The following is a 16,775-nucleotide window of genomic DNA, read 5'->3' on the forward strand; positions in this document are numbered from 1 at the left end:
GAGAAATTGTTAGAACTTCGTAAAAATTTCTGAATGGAATATTGCGGAAATTTTTCTAGGATTTATAAATAGCCACGGCCGGCGGCGGAATGAGTCAGTCTCGTTTCAGTCGTTGCTCTGGAAAGTGTGTATTAGCCTTTGCGCTGTGTTTTTGCGTATTTTGATGTAAATACGCGTGTGACCATTGAGTTCACGGTGTTAATTGATATTTGATTAATTGCTATGGTTAATTTAGCAGTTACTTACGATATTTCGTGTACAGAGTTGTAAATAAATCTCCTGTGTTTTCTCAAGAACTGTGTCGTCATTAAATAATTTCTTGAAGTGGCTGTACTCGTAACAATATTAAAATGTTTTCTAGATAACATGGGGAAATACGGAAAAGGAAAGATAATCACAACTACTAAGTTTTACTCAAAGTTCAAAGCTTTGCTAACTAAAGTCAATCACAAGTACAGTCGAATCGCGCTGCAACGCGATTTGACTAACGTGAAATGGCTAAAAAGCGAGGTTTTTTTTATGAGTAACGAATTTTTGAGCTAACGCGAATTCCTCAAGCACAACACGAAAATTTTTACCAGGATAATTTTGGCAGAAAGCACAATATCGATTCATCATTCTTTCTTGCTCTTCTTCTTAGAGCGCGATGCCTGTTGTGCATGATTTGTCAGGGGTAGTGATTGCAATACCGGTATTTTCTGAGGTAAAATACCGGTATTGCAATTTGAAAATAACAAATAGTTTTAATTAAATAATTTTCAATTTAACTCATTAAATATCTACTTATATTTTCAATGTACATTTCTTTTTCCATGATACAAAACCAAAATCAGTTTATTGATGTTGAAATTTGGCTTCAAAATCACGAACTAATAAAATATCATAAAGCAAAGAATGCGGAAAGATTGCAAAATTATAGTTTCATTATTAGACAGTGAGATGAATCGCATTTTTGTGCACCATGTTTTCATTTTTTCGAGTGTAATTTAGAATGTATTTGTTCTACGAAAAATTTATTCCAACCATCAATTACAGTAATACTTCATGATATTTTCTTTAAATATTTGTCTCAACTGTTCGGAATTTCGGCAAAAATCTTTTTCTTGTTAGTAAAACAAATGTCATTTTTTGTCACTGGTATTGTTTTGTTGTCATATGTAGCTTTATACTTGGCAATATAACATTTAGAAATTATATAGTGCCTTGAAAATTTGCATAGAGGTTAAGCATATTCATTTAAAACCTATTTTCAGGTATTTACATCATTATAATTGTAAAGAATTTTGAAAAGTACACGAAAACGAATAAGAGAAACAAACAAGATTAAATTTAGTCAGGCTTATCGTAAAATTAAAACCAGAGGACTAATAATAAAAATCAAACTCAAACCTCTCCTGCTCAAGAGAAAATGATGTTAATATTCTAAAAATATGGGTTCTCGGAAAGAAATTACAGCTAGCTGTAAATTAAAAAAAAAGTAATAATAATACACACAATACAAAAGAAACACACACATACACACAAAAGGATTTATCCAAAAATAGCACGCAAGAGACCGACTTATTTGAAGAAGAAGAACTTCTAGACAATTAGAGGATGTGTACCGCGCATTGTTAACAGTACCACCGACCTGCGTGAATTCAAAAAGAGTATTTTCTAAAGAACTGTTAGAAAGTTGAGCACGAAATGAATTCTAGGCTCAGAAACAATTCAATAGATGCATTATGATTTTACTCTTATTAATTTTTTATTATGACATTTGTTCCTTCATTTTACATTTGTTCAAAATAACTTTTCATGAATAATACCATTTTTTTTTTACAAAATTTCAAAATGTGGCAAAGAATTAATATGTTTTCAAGCATTTTTTAAGAATTTTCAAATACCGGTATTGATACCGGTATTCCGGTATTACGTTTTAATAAATACGGAATACCGGTATTGAATTTTTGGTCCGGTATTGCAATCCCTAGTCAGAGGGGGGGGGGAGACAAACTAATTGCGCAGAATGAACAATCACGTTCTTCATTTTTTAAGTTATAAATATATTTACTGTATCTACTGTATAGTGCTGAATTTTATTGTTACTGTATACATTACGTACCTTACTATTTATTTCATTTCTCTCTCTCTCTCTCTCTCTCTCCCATTGATCATTGATTTTGTGCATTGTAGCAATTCTTTGTTTTAAATAATACAGATTTTTTAAAGTACATTAAATATTTACTTGTTTATGTTAGAAATGATTATATATAGTTTCGAAATGGTAGAAAACAGTTGGAGAAGTATTTACAAATGACTAAATTAATTAACTATCTTTATAAAAAATTTGGCAGACATAACCTTTTTCACAACACGAAACTATGACTTACGCAAGGGATCTTGAAACGCATCTCTCACCTAAGGCGAGACTCAACTGCATTTCATTTGTTAACACAAAGACAGTGACAATGGATAAAAAATTTAAATCATTGGGGTTTTTTAGATTGTGTGCCAACAGTGAATTCGTTACCAACTCCGTCAATTAAGGCATAGAATTGTATTTGAAAATGTCCTAAAATAAGGGGACAATTTAGATTTTATTTATTTTGGAAGTTTTAAAGAAATTTCATCAGATGCATAAAAATTTGTCCTTTCGATTGTTTTAAATGCGGAAGTAAATTTTCATAACCACAATTGCGAAAAGTGCTAATTTTTTATAACTAATTTCTTCGTTAAATAACTTCCTTCACAGATGAGACATAGCTAAGAACATTCTCGATGAAATAACATTACTAAAAAAAAAAAAAAAAAAGAATTATCAAAGTACGTTCATTCGTTTAGGATCTAAAATGGCACAGACAGACACACGCACACAAATGCGCAGAAACGGCAAACATTCAACTATCTTTCTTTTAGTGCCGCGGGTTAAAATCTGAAATGTCTGAATTTTACTATTCCTTTAAAAAAAATGTCCGTAAACTTTCCGGAAGTAAATCGATATTCGGAAAGTTTTTTATGTTGAGGACAAAATCGTACAATCAATGAAAGGAAAACAATTTAGAAGCTCTATTTTCTATAAAAGCTCTGAAAGAAAAGTAGCAAAGCACTGATATTGAAGTTTACAGAAAGCTATAAGTTACCAATAGAGCTTCTAAACGCAATATTTATATAAGAGTTTCAGCGCGAAAAGGAAAGCTATGGATGATTGACATGATTTTTAAAGAAACGATTATGTGCAAATGCATCGTTTTCTTTACTAATAATAAAGCTGAAAGTGTGTCTGGATCTCTCTCTGTCTGGATATCTGAATCTCTCTTTGTCAGGATCTCTGTGACGCGCATAGCGCCTAGACTTCGGCCGATTTTCATGAAATTTGGCACAAAATTAGTTTGTAGTATTGGAGTGTGCACTTCGAAGCGAGTTTTCGAAAATTCGATTTTTTTCTTTTTTTATTCCAATTTTAAGAGCATTTTACCGAGCAAATTACCACAACGTTGACAAATAAATTACGAAATTATCATGGAACCGTAACATGCGCAAGCAAATGAATATAGCAAATTAGCGAGATATTTATTATTTGTAAATACACAGGCGAACCAAATGACCTTTTTACTTTCTACTACGGACAAAGCCGTGCGGGTACCACTAGCTTTAAGTAAAGGAACGTTTTACGTAGTTAACGCAGCTGATACAGAAAAATCTTCCAAACTGAGGTAGAGGAAATATTAACAGAAAAAGTATGAGCACTATCTGACCACCAATAATATGGAAAGGCAAACATCCGGTTTATTGGCGGAAATGGACGCATCTATTAGTTTACAGTGGTTGTAGTTTGTTCGTTGCAGATGTGCGATTTTGCCTCTTAATTATTTAGATGCAGTTTTGTAAAAATGGCAATTTGTTCACGGCAATATATTTTTTTAAAATCTAAACTATATTCGATCTTTATTCTACTACGAAAATTAATTGATTCATAATTTTAGAACATAATTTTGATCTTACCATTTCGTTTTCACAGTTCCAGACGACATTAAAGCATTTTATTTTCTTTTTATTGTTTTCATGGAAACTCTTTTTGTTTTCTCTCATTTTATTTTAGAGAATGCAGTAAATTAATAAGGCGCTAGTGACATTATAAAACGTGTGCATCCAAAATCGCATAGCTATACTGCTTCCTCGCCTGCTACATTCATTCAGATGGAATCGTCTCAACTTGGTCGATTGCCAAATTACATATAATCCGTGGTCAAAATGTAATTGATATTATTTTTCAGAAAAAGTTTTGTGCTGCGGATAGATCAGTCTAAGGACCCTATAAACGAGTCGACGCATCAGCTTAAGGTCAACCATTTTGGATCAGAGCGCGTGTTCGAGTGGTTGTCTTTTCTGGCAAGTTTATCTCGTTTGGTGATTTTTCAATGCGAGCAATTATCAGCGACGGCGTGTATTGTTTATTAAATAAAATATTATATTATTTTTGGCCAATTTGGCAAAACCCGAAACTTTACTTTGGTAACCCTAGCTCCGCAACTATGAAAAATATCCGATTCAAAATGGCTAAGCTTAAGCTGATGCGTCGGCCTATATATATATATATATATATATATATATATATATATATATATATATATATATATATATATATATATATATATATAGCGGTTTTAGATCAGCCGAAGGAAAGCCTTTAAAATTGATGTAGGCTCTTGAATATAATATATTTAACTGCGATTTCTTTTAAAGTTAAAAAAAAAATCTACACATAATGGATTTACAAGTATCTAGTCCTGCTGCTTTTGATGTAATCTATGTAAATATATAATATTATTATGTAAATACATAAAAATGAACGTAATGTTTTGAAAAAATAGTCCCGTCTTTATTAACTCGAGCTTGAACTGGCATAAAAATAAACAAAAATAATCTTGCTTTAGATTACTTATTTTGCCTAGCCGCAAGCATAAAACAGAAATGCCAAAGTGAATGACATTTTTCTTGATCGAAAACCATCAATTTTGCTGTAGCTGCAATCAGTAAACAGTAATTTTTGATTCACGTCATGTTTACATAAGTGAAAACCATTTTTAGGCAGCAGTCTGTTTCTCTGTTGACACAGAAATGTTGTCATTCTAAAAGTCACGCTTTATTGATTGTGTCAAACAACGATGCACAGTTTACGGAGAATGCATGCGAAAAGCGGTTCAGTTTAACATCAATACAGAAATATGAATTTTTCGAGGCTAATGTAAGGAGTGAACGAACAAAGCCGAAAAAAATTTCAATTGTTTAGAGTGCTTTAAGCGAAGTTTTGCTGGACTGCTTCTTGATACTTCTGTTGCTGGTAGGATTGCTGGTGTTCGTGAAACGATGACATCTATTTGTGATTAAGAAACGTAATTAAAATAATATAAACTGTTTAAACATATCTCTGTCTCTGTTCTTCCGAACACCAGGGACCTTTATGGGTTGTCTACCCGGAACCTGACATCTGGAATTTTTGTGGGTTTAAATCTGGGTATTGTCGTCGGGTTTAAATCCGGGTCGTCTGATTAAAAATGAATGTCTGGGATTTTTATACGCAAAAATCCCGGACTTTTATGAGCTTTCTGACACGAAATGGGACATTTGGGATTTTCACAAGCTGAAATTTGGGACTTTTATAAGCTTTCGAACAGAAAATGGACATCTGGGTTTTTATGAGACGTCTGTCTGAAATGTCTCCAATCTGAAACTTATATACGCCAAACTCTGCGAGTATCTCCAAATTGTGGTTAGTTGGTTGTCAAGGCCAATTGGGAAATACAAAGCTGCCGCCGAAGGAGGCTGCCGTCGGGCAGAAGCGTCTTGCAGGTATAGCGAGCTTTCCCCCCTCGAAAACGAGTCTTCGAATCGTGAAAATCAATTAGAAGGACCATCAACAGTTTGGTTAAAAAATAGGACAAACTTGGCTAAACAGAAAGGATACAATTACTGTCACTTTAACTGCCGTGGGAAGGTGAAGCGCATTATCTGCAGAAATGAGTTCTTGAGATAGTTGAAAGAAAGACGTTTTAGATTCCATACTAACAACAGGAAATTATCGGAATGGGGTAGTTTCCAAAATTTTAAAAGTATTTTTTTCTAAAAGAGCATTCTTAAAAACATTAGATCTGACTATTTTTTAAATAATTTGACAAAGTTTAATATTTTTAAAAAGTTACTTTAATCGGTGCGTTTTCATTGTTTACGCTTCTGCCCATGACATCACAAATGATGAAATGCCATTCACTGTTGCCATTCACAGAGCAAAATATTTGATTCGCATCTTTACTCACGTGTATTGGCAACATTATGGTGGATAGCAAGCGTAGAGCGTAATATTTAATTCGCTTCTTAATAATCATAACGTGGAAACGCGGTAGAAAGATGCGCCAAATGCATCATTTGTATTCTTAGTGCAAAAAGGGAGCAACTCCTCTTTTTGACACTAATAGAGCTCCCTTGCATGATAATAAATTATACATTGGGGACATTCTTTTATTAAAGTCTCAATAAAATTGATTTCTGAAACTAAGGATAAAATAATACTGAATATCATGATGAAATCTTTAAACATGAATTTCTGAAATGTCATTTCCCTTTTCTTTTGAGTTTTGAAAGTTTTAAAAATGCAGATGCCTTTCTTCTTAATTTCTTGTTTCCAAATTTTCTGCCAGAGTAGTTTATGAAGCATAAACTAAACATATTATTTTGTATTGGAATGCTTCATGCGGAAGTTACTTTTATCTTTTTTCACACACACACACACACACGAAAAAAAAACCCCTCATATGAATAAAAGCCAGTGATCGAATAACCCGTGAGTTTCAATAATGAAACTCGCGCCACGACATGATAATTTGATAATGTGTTTGACTGTGTCATTTCAGGGGAATGAAGAAACGAAAAAAATGAACGCTATCTACTAGAGTTTAGGGTAAATCACTAGTATTAATTTTAAAATTTCAACTATCAAAATATCCCCAAACAGGCAATTGCTTCATTCAAATGTAGTAGCAATTTTCACCCGTCATACCTTGACGACCAACTTTCTAGTAATAATAATAATTCACCTAAATTTATTTGCCGGATATTTTACAATGCTGCCTTAGAAAAATCACTCGTAAATTATCAATTGCAAAAAAAAAAAAAAAAATGCATTTAAAAGATTAAAATTTTGTATTAAATTTAAAATATTGTATGAAATCCCCCCATATCATATTTGAAAAACTCATTATTTGTCATTTTCGCTCTTAAGTACTGAAATGTCATTCAGAAAATGTCATTTATGCTTCGAGTCTTGTGTCATTCTATTCTTTGTTGTAATACTTTTCAATTTTCTCATGTCAAGTTTGTCCTATTCTAATATTCCAACCCTACTTAAACAAATCTTGCAAAGTGATTGAATACAATTTAAAACCAGCCGCCAGTGCTAATTAATAAGCATGCACTGTATACAGAAAACGTGTTTCTGCCACGACATTGTCCGAAGTAAAAATTGAAAAATATTACGTGTGGCTATTTTCCATCATTAAAAATCAGTCGAATTTATCGCCCTAAAGCCAAGGCTAAGGCAGAAATACATAAAATACACCACCAGCTCAGTCATTTCATCCGAGGACTGCAATTTCGTGCTTATTAGCACTCATCAGCCCTGAATAGGAAGTGACTGAACTGGAGGTGGAAAACCTCTTAAGGAAGCCAAGAGTGCCAAACAAACTGGTTGCTAATATAGAATTAACATTGACCAGACGGGGGACCGAAAGTAATGGTTTGGTTCAACTCGAAGACCTTGGCTTCCTTAAGATGTTTTCCACCTCCAGCTCATTCTTTAGATCAAACTGTATTTAATTTTTATGTGCGAAAAGTGTTCCCAAGACACTGCGTTTAAAGTGGTTCAATTTTAAAATAAGTGTGTCTTAAAGTACTTTAATGAACTATCGAAAACTTCAAAGAAAAGTGGATCAGTCAAAAAAATAATAATAATAAAAATAAATAAATCGTTAAAAAAGATTTTAGTGTAATATTCCTGACAAAACTCCAGCGCAGACCTTTTAACAGAATTTAAAATATCATCATTGCAAAAATTGCGTTTTTAAAATGATTAAAATACGCCGCACGTATTCAAGTTCAGCACGTATCTCATGGTGTAAATGTAACGGAAGACTCTACAGTGACTTTCTTAAAAGTATTTGTTGGACTGAAATAGTCACAAATGACTTTATAATTTTATTTGCTACTAGCTATACCCGACGCGCGTTGCTACGCCAACAAAAAATACATCATTATACTGATTTTCATGACAATCGTTTGAACGGGGCAGAAGTTGCTACTCTGCAGTGCCACCTGGTGGCGAGTGGCTTCAATGAGCATATTATGCACCTTCTCCGTGAAAAAATACATATATATAGCAATTTTCATAATAATCGGTCCAGGTATCAAGTGAAGCCGTGACTATACTCAAATTTTGTACTCACGCAGTTTGCAAGATCAATCAATCGCTAAAAATATCAAATAGAAAAAGTTTTAAATCCCCCGTTGCATGAAAAGCCATAAAACAATAAAGAAAGAATTTATTTGTTCAAACTCAAGAAAAATGGCAACAGCTAACTTCTTATCAATGAGATCTTTCACGCGAATTAATTTCTGCAGCCCATAATTTTATTCGTATTTATCCAATGGATTGTGACTTAAATTGGAATAAAAAAGGAACTATCGATCGGATGTTTTCGAACTGGTCTATAAACATTCCCAGTACCAAAAATAACAAACGGTGAAAGTTTCAGCCAAATCTGCCGGGTAGTTTTTGAGTTCATGGATGACATACAGACGAACATTCATTTATATATATATTATAGATGATCCAATTGTATAGTTGATCAATTAACTTCAGCAAAACACGTATAAATATTGCTTGAAAAAGAAAGAAGTAGAAATATGGAACCATAAATAGATTTTCTCATTTCATGAAACAATCCTTCGTTGAAAGAAATATTACAATGCAAAAACTTCGTAAAACCGAGCCTTTGTTGTTAAATTGGCTGCAGAAAATTATTTTTGCTTCATTTTTAAAAAGACAGTCAATAGACATATTCTAGGCTAAATACACTTTCAAAACAATTCAAAAGAAATATTAACAGGCATCTCATCCTCATGCGCCGGAAAATTAATTAACTCCCCCAATTTTAATTAACCCCAGGTGAGAAATGCCCCAAATTAAGCGCTCAATAAATATTATGAGCCAGAGAGAATGAAAAACAAGAGCTTGAAAGAATTTATATTTAGCATTCATCTCAGAATCGACCCGAAATCCGTATTCATCAAGCAGTATTTAAAGTTCAGTTTTCAAACACATGTGCGCTTTCGGGTTGAATTATTTTATTATTTACGTTATTGCAGCGAGTCTTGTTAAGCACTTCAGAGAGTCGATCCATAATTATGTCTCGTCCCAGAGTCAATTTGCTAAGAAAGAATTGAGGTAAACATACTTTCAGGTGTAACGCTGCTGGTGAAGGATTTTTACTAAAAATGTTTTCTTAAAGACGATGAATATTTACTGTTAGGATTTGTCGCGTATTCATTTTTGACTTGGATCATTGTAGTTCGTAAGTATTTTTAATCTTTTGTGTGAAACTTGGATTGTTGGAAGTGTTAGTGATTTGTAAAAAGCGTTATTAAGAGTAGAGGATTGTTAAAAATTTTAAGCAGAAAATCTCGGAGGAATGTTAGTCCCTTTAGAGTGCTCAATGTTGCTTGATTTTGTTTTGATTGTTACTCAATACTACTTATTTATTTATTCACTAGTGGTCCCCGTACGGCTTTGCCCGTAATAGAAAAATAAAAAGGTATTTTGGTTCGCCTGTATGTTTACAAATAATGTTCGAGGAATTTTCTCGCGAATTGGTTTGTACCCATGTTACGGTTCCACGTTATGATAATTTCGTATCTCGCCAATCGGCTTGTGCCCATGTTACGGTTCCACGTTATAATTTTGTAATTTACTCGTCCGTCTTATGATAATTTTGTTCTTAAAATTGGAATAGAAAAAGAACCACATCGAATTTTCGAAAAATCGCTTCGAGGTGCACACCCCCCTGATACAAACTAACTTTGTGCCAAATTTCATAAAAATCGACCGAACGGTCTAGGCGATATGCGCGTCACAGAGAGCCTGACAGACAGTGATCCGGACAGCGAGAGAGCCTGACAGACAGAGATCCGGACAGAGCTTTATTATTAGCAATAATAATAAAGATGCAGAAGCTAAAGGGCTATTCCACGGAAGACGGTAATTTCGTCCCGCACGTGATGCCCCATACATTTCATTAAAAATAATACTTAAAAATATTAATGGACAATTTTTTTCTGCTTAACGAATTACAAAATTATGTGTGATTTCTTAAGCAAAAACATTTGTCATTTCCCATTAAAATTATTGACTTTTAGTGAAATACATGTACCGTCACGTGCAGGACAAAGGGTTAACTTTTTCGTGGAACGGCCCTAGCAGCCTCACGTATATGGAGGACTACGCACAAAGCGCCTTGCCTCTAGAAATACACGAGGTAAATCTACAACCCAAGAGAAAGGAACACTGCCATGTGCAGGTAAACGGCAGTATCTGCAGAAATGAGTTTTCGAGATAGTTGAAGAAATATGTGTTGGATTCAATACTAACGATAGGAAAATGTTGGAATTAGACCCTTTTTCGCTCCTTTTTTTCAGCAAAGTACGACGAGTTTGTACAATAAAGATAATGTACAATAGATGACGAAAATGCAAAAAAAAAAAAAAAAAAAAAAAAAAAATGCAGTTAGGGTAGACCGACCAGTGAATGAACAGTTAAGCACAATTTCATTTTCTAAAAATCCTTGTAATTTTAAATTCTATACTATACAGATCGTAGTAGTTAAAACATTTTAATTGATCTATGTAAATATCTCTAAAAAATCGCGGGCACTTAAATGGTACCGATTCCGACTTTTTTAGGTGTTTAAAGAAAAAATGGCACAACGACCCAGTGAATGAACACCTCGAACCAGTAAATGAACACAAATTGATCCAGAATGACCCCAAAATGAACATGATAAGTTTTGATTCAAAAAGAAACCAAGTTTCTTTGAGATCTATCTATCTATCTATATAACTATCTATATCTATTTATCTACCTATCAATTTATATAACTATCTATATCTATCTATCTATCTTTTTATATCTCTCTATCTATCTATCTACTTATCTGCATCTATCTATCTATCAATTTATCTACTTATCTATCAATCTCTCTCTCTCTCTCTCTCTCTCTATATATATATATATATATATATATATATATATATATAGATAGATAAGTACATATATATATGTATATGTATATATATATATATATATATATATATATATATATATATATATATATATATATATATATATATATAGATAGATAAGTACATATATATATGTATATGTATATATATATATATATATATATATATATATATATATATATATATATATATATATATATATATATATATATATATATATATATATATATATACTTATCTATCTACTTATCTATCTATCTATCTCTCTATCTACCTAACTATCTACCTATTTATCTGTCTGTACATCTAAATATCTACCAATCTATTATCCTAATCAATCTATTTATCTATCTATCTACCTGCTTTTTTACCTATCTATCTACCTATCTACCTATCTAACTATCTCCTTATCAATGCATTCACCTATCTATATCTATCTGTCTGTCTACCTAACTATCTACCTATTTATCTGTCTGTACATCTAAATATCTACCAATCTGTTATCCTAATCAATCTATTTATCAATCTATCTACCTGCTTTTTTACCTGTCTATCTATCAACCTGTCTATATATCTACTATCTATCTATTTCAATCTCTCTACCCTAGCTATCTATCTCTATATTAGTCTCTCTTTCTACCTATCTATCTATTAACCACTGCCTATCTATTTATCTATTAATAAATCTATCGATCTATCTATCTACCTACCTATTCTCTATCTCTATATTTCTCTATCTATATATCTATTTACCTCTTGTTTTTTATATATCTATCTCTATGTCTTATTCTATCTATTTATCAATCTATCTATATACAAAAATACATACATATCTACCTATCTATTCTCTCTCTTTGTATATATATTTCTCTTTCTGTATCTCTCTATCTACCTGTCTATCCATCAAGAGAAATAAAGATATAGAAAGATAGATGTAGGTAGGTAGGTTAATATACAGATAGAGATATAGATAGATAAAAGATAAAACTCAGTAAAAAGTGCATTGTTTGCAAAAACAAAAATAAAGAAATTATAAAATATATAATAAAATACATAAATAAATAAGCATATAAAACTATCTGCATTACAAAAAAGTACGGAAATGAAAATCTCAAAGAAACTTCAAATTTCTTTTAAAATCAAAAGAAATTTTGCCATTGTTCATTCACTGGGTTTTCGCAATTTTTCGTACCCATTGACTGAACACCCCTCTACCTGAAAATCTACGCATTCTGCATAGACTGAAACAATTTAAATCCATAGCCTAAATATGTATACTTAATTTTTCTTTCGTAGAGTTAAAAAATAAAATTTATCGATAAAAAAAATATATATCAAAATAATTACTAGCACGAAACTAGCCTTATTATTTTGAAAGAGAGAAAAAACGATTCACGGCAGTAAAAATTTCAAATTTTTTCCAGGAAAAAAATACGTATCCAAAGTAACCAATCAGGTGTCAGATAGCTTAGAATATCAATAAAGAACGCTTTTGTAGTGAATTTATTCAGAAAAAAAAATTTTGGAAGCTTATTTTTTTAAAAAATGATGCGCTGTTCATTCACTGGGTGGTGTTCACTCACTGGTCGGTCTACCCTACTGCCTTTTGCCTGCACGCGGCAGAATAACACCTTGGGCATTGGCGGGTATTGAACCCACCTCCTCCGGCTATGAAGACAAAGCTTGTATACCAGAGCCAGGAGGACACACTAAAATACACTTCACTTGCACTAAAAGATTTCATGCGTAAAACAATTTAATTTTCGGAAGTTATCATTACCCAATTTGCTTTGCTTTTGTTTAGTTAGAGAATCGCAACAAAAATGAAACTTGAACTATTTCATTCATTACAAAAAATTTTAATGCAGTAAAACACAACCATACTGTGTTTTTTTTTTCATCCAGAAACTTTTTATGTGTCTTTTTTTTTTATTTGCAAAATCTACAAAATTTTTCAGTGCATTAGTTCACGTTCTGCACCATGATTCGTTCAATAAAGCTGGCTACATGAAGATTCATTTTCAGTTCCAATTAAATTTATCTTTGTTTAAAAATTGAACTTAAATAACAGTCTTTCGTCTATGGTAACGTTTTCACATTTAATTGTACAATTTTAAATGAATGTAAATTTCTAAAGTGTTAGTTTAACGTGATGCACACTCCCATCACCATGTTGCGTATTTAAAATTTTAATATTAAAACTTTAAACTAAAGTGCGTAAATACATATTTTGGACAAGCATCACGATACAATTTCTACTAAACCGGAGACCCGGGCTTTACTTTAAAAGTAATTCCGCAACTTTCAGCAAAAAATTCTGATTTCCGCAAAGCTTTTCTCAAATTTCATCTTCCATTAAGAATCTTTCTAACATTTTTTTACATTTCGTCTTCAAATGATGATTTTTTACAACGCATTTTTTTCTCCAAGTTTGCAGAATGTTTATCAGAGGACAGAAATATGAAAAATATTTTTTCCGCGTAGATAAAAACTTTATGTATTTATTTTGCACGAAAAGTTTTGAAAACTGCATCTCAAAAGTTGTTTTTGAAACGTAAATTATTTTAGCTTTTTCTTCGTATGCTTGATTGTTACTTCGTTCTTTGTTTTCACAGAGGTTTTATGTTAATTCCTTCCATTTATTTCATGTTCTTTTTATTCAAGTATTACTCTTTGATTACAGGAATAAAAAAGCAATGCCATTTTCAAGATTATTTCTGCATCGTTTATAGATTTCGCGAATCTTATGACGTATTTTTACACGCATGAGCTTCATATACTGTTAGTTTTGGAAATATTGATTGCACGTGAGTCATATACATGAGATTTATGCAACTGTAAAATAACCATTGATTATTCACAGTGACGGATTCACTAGGATTCACTAGTTTAGAAATCCGTCGCTACACATTTTTTTGTTTCCTTTCGTCTGTCCGAAAACTATGTGACGCATTTATTAGGTGCACTTTGGGATCTCTTTCGTGGCCCCTATTGTCGTAGGGACCCTTCACAGTTGCGAGATTTATGTCATGGTAAAGGCATCACTGTTCATTTGTAACAAACTCAACTTAACTGTAGTTGAGGCAAACGTAAACTGGCAGCATTGTGAAAGTTAAGCAGATCCTAATCACAACATTACTACGCTGCCAGGTTAGATTTGCCTCAACTACAGAAGTAATGGTACTACAGAAGTTTTTCGGAAAATAGAACACAAACTTTCAAAATTCTAATTTAGGCCTATTGTTTATAACTTAATACAGTAAAGCAAGATCAGAGTGATAAATGTTATTGAAATAAAAACTATATGATGCAGTGAGAAGCAAAAGGGATGTAAGGTGACAGTTTCATGTTTTGGGTAAAATGCGTTTAAAGGTAAGGTTTTGAGCAGGTTTTCATTGAACTTTTTTTTCTAAAGCATGCTGTGTAGCAGCACCTATCAGAGCTACTAGTACTATCTCTTGCCTCATGAAAGAATAGAGGTTCAACTACTATTTTTACTGGTTATCTCCAAATTTTTAATTTTGCCATTTACATCCCTTTACTTCTCACTGTCTCATACACAGTGCGTCCAATAGAAAAGGTGACTGATTTTAAATAAGGTACAAGACATAAGTTTTTTCTAGTTTACAAGATGATTTATTCAAAATACACACCTTGGGAGTCAATACAATGCTGGAAGCGGTCGTGAAATTTTTAGAAGCACTTTTCAAACCCATCTTTTGGAATTGCCCCCAATGTCGCCGTCGTAGCTGCCTGAATATCTGAAATTGTGGCAAAATATTTGCCTTTCATTGCCAATTTCAATTTGGGGAACAACCAGAAATCCGCTGGAGTCAAATCAGGGGAATAAGGAGGGTGATCAAGCACCACAATACTTTTTTTGGCCAAGAAGTTACGCACAACCAAGCTTTTGTGTGCTGGCGCATTGTCATGAAAAAAAAAAGACCATGACCCTTGGTTTTGGTATTCAGGTCTAACTCGATAAATTCTCGCCCATAAACGCATCAAAACATTCAAGTAGTAAGCAGCATTAACTGATTCACCTTCTGGCATGAATTCCTTATGGATGATACCCTTCGAATCAAAGAAAGCTGTGAGGAGAGTCTTGATTCGGCTTTTTTCCATGAGCACATTTTTTGGTTTGACCTCTTCTGGGCTCTTCCACTCCGCGCTCTGACGTTTTGTGAGTGGTTCATACTTGAAACACCAGGTTTAATCACCAGTTACAATGTTTGCCATGAAGTTTAGATCACTAGTGGCCGCTTGTTGCATGTCTCTGCAGTGTTCCATTCTGCAATGTTTTTGCTCGTCAGTCAATGTGTGCGGTACAAAGCGAGCACAGACTTTCCTTTTGCCTAAATTTTCCTTTAAAATGAGATGGACAGTGGATTTAGGTATGCCAGTAAGTTCTTTGATGAGTCGAGTAGAGGCACAACGATCATTTTCGTAGGATTTCGACCACTTTTTCAATGTTCTCATCATTTCGAGCTGTTACTGAATGACCTTGTCTTGGATCATCTTCTAAGCTGTCTCTACCATCACGAAATCTTGCATACCACATAAAAACATTCTTACGACTCAGTACTTCACTACCATAAACAGTTTCATCAATTCAAAAGATTCTGTGTCACTTTTGCCCAATTTAAAACAAAATTGAATGTTAGCGCGCTGCTCCATTTTTTTTCCCCGACCGAGGTCAAGTGACTTCTTCTAGAATTTGCGTTATCACGTTTCAAATGATGTTGCCAACGATTTGAAATTAATCCAGATAATAATTGAAATGTGCGTGCATTTAATGCAATCATTCTTTCATAGATAGCGCTAATAGTTCCGCAAATATTAAGTCAGTCACCTTTTCTATTGGACGCACTGTGTATGTGCTCATACTCAGAAAGTTTTTCCGTCAACAACAATAGAAAATAAATAAAGAGAGGGACCAATATAAGGCTCAATGCATTTGGAAAAATTAGCAGTGTTGAAATGAAAAAGATGATTAGATTATTGAACAATTTGAATTCTAAGTTTTCATTTGGATAGCTCTTACAGAAAAATCCACTCTCCCCTCCAAGGCCTCCGACTGCAACAAGTTGTTGAGAGTATTTTGCTTGATTTCACAAGAATGCGACAATAATGAAACTATTACAAAATGAACTAAACTGAACTAAAACTGAAGATATAAACTATTTTAATTGCTATACAGGAAGGACTAAAACTTGAAAAGATGTTGACTGCGATAAGAGATGTTATCTTTGACTCATTGGGCTCATCTTTGTGACAGACGTCTTTGAAATCGTTCATACTCAAGTTGGATTACGGACTTTTTGTGAAGTTACATGCATATAAACAGTAGCAGATAGCAGATTGTTGTACTAAAACAGCAAGACTTTTATACGAAAGTAAACCGTCATATATATAAATAGATAGGTAGAAAGATAGATATAGATATC

The sequence above is a fragment of the Uloborus diversus genome, chromosome 7, assembly GCF_026930045.1.
Source record: "Uloborus diversus isolate 005 chromosome 7, Udiv.v.3.1, whole genome shotgun sequence".
Lineage (NCBI taxonomy): Eukaryota > Metazoa > Arthropoda > Arachnida > Araneae > Uloboridae > Uloborus > Uloborus diversus.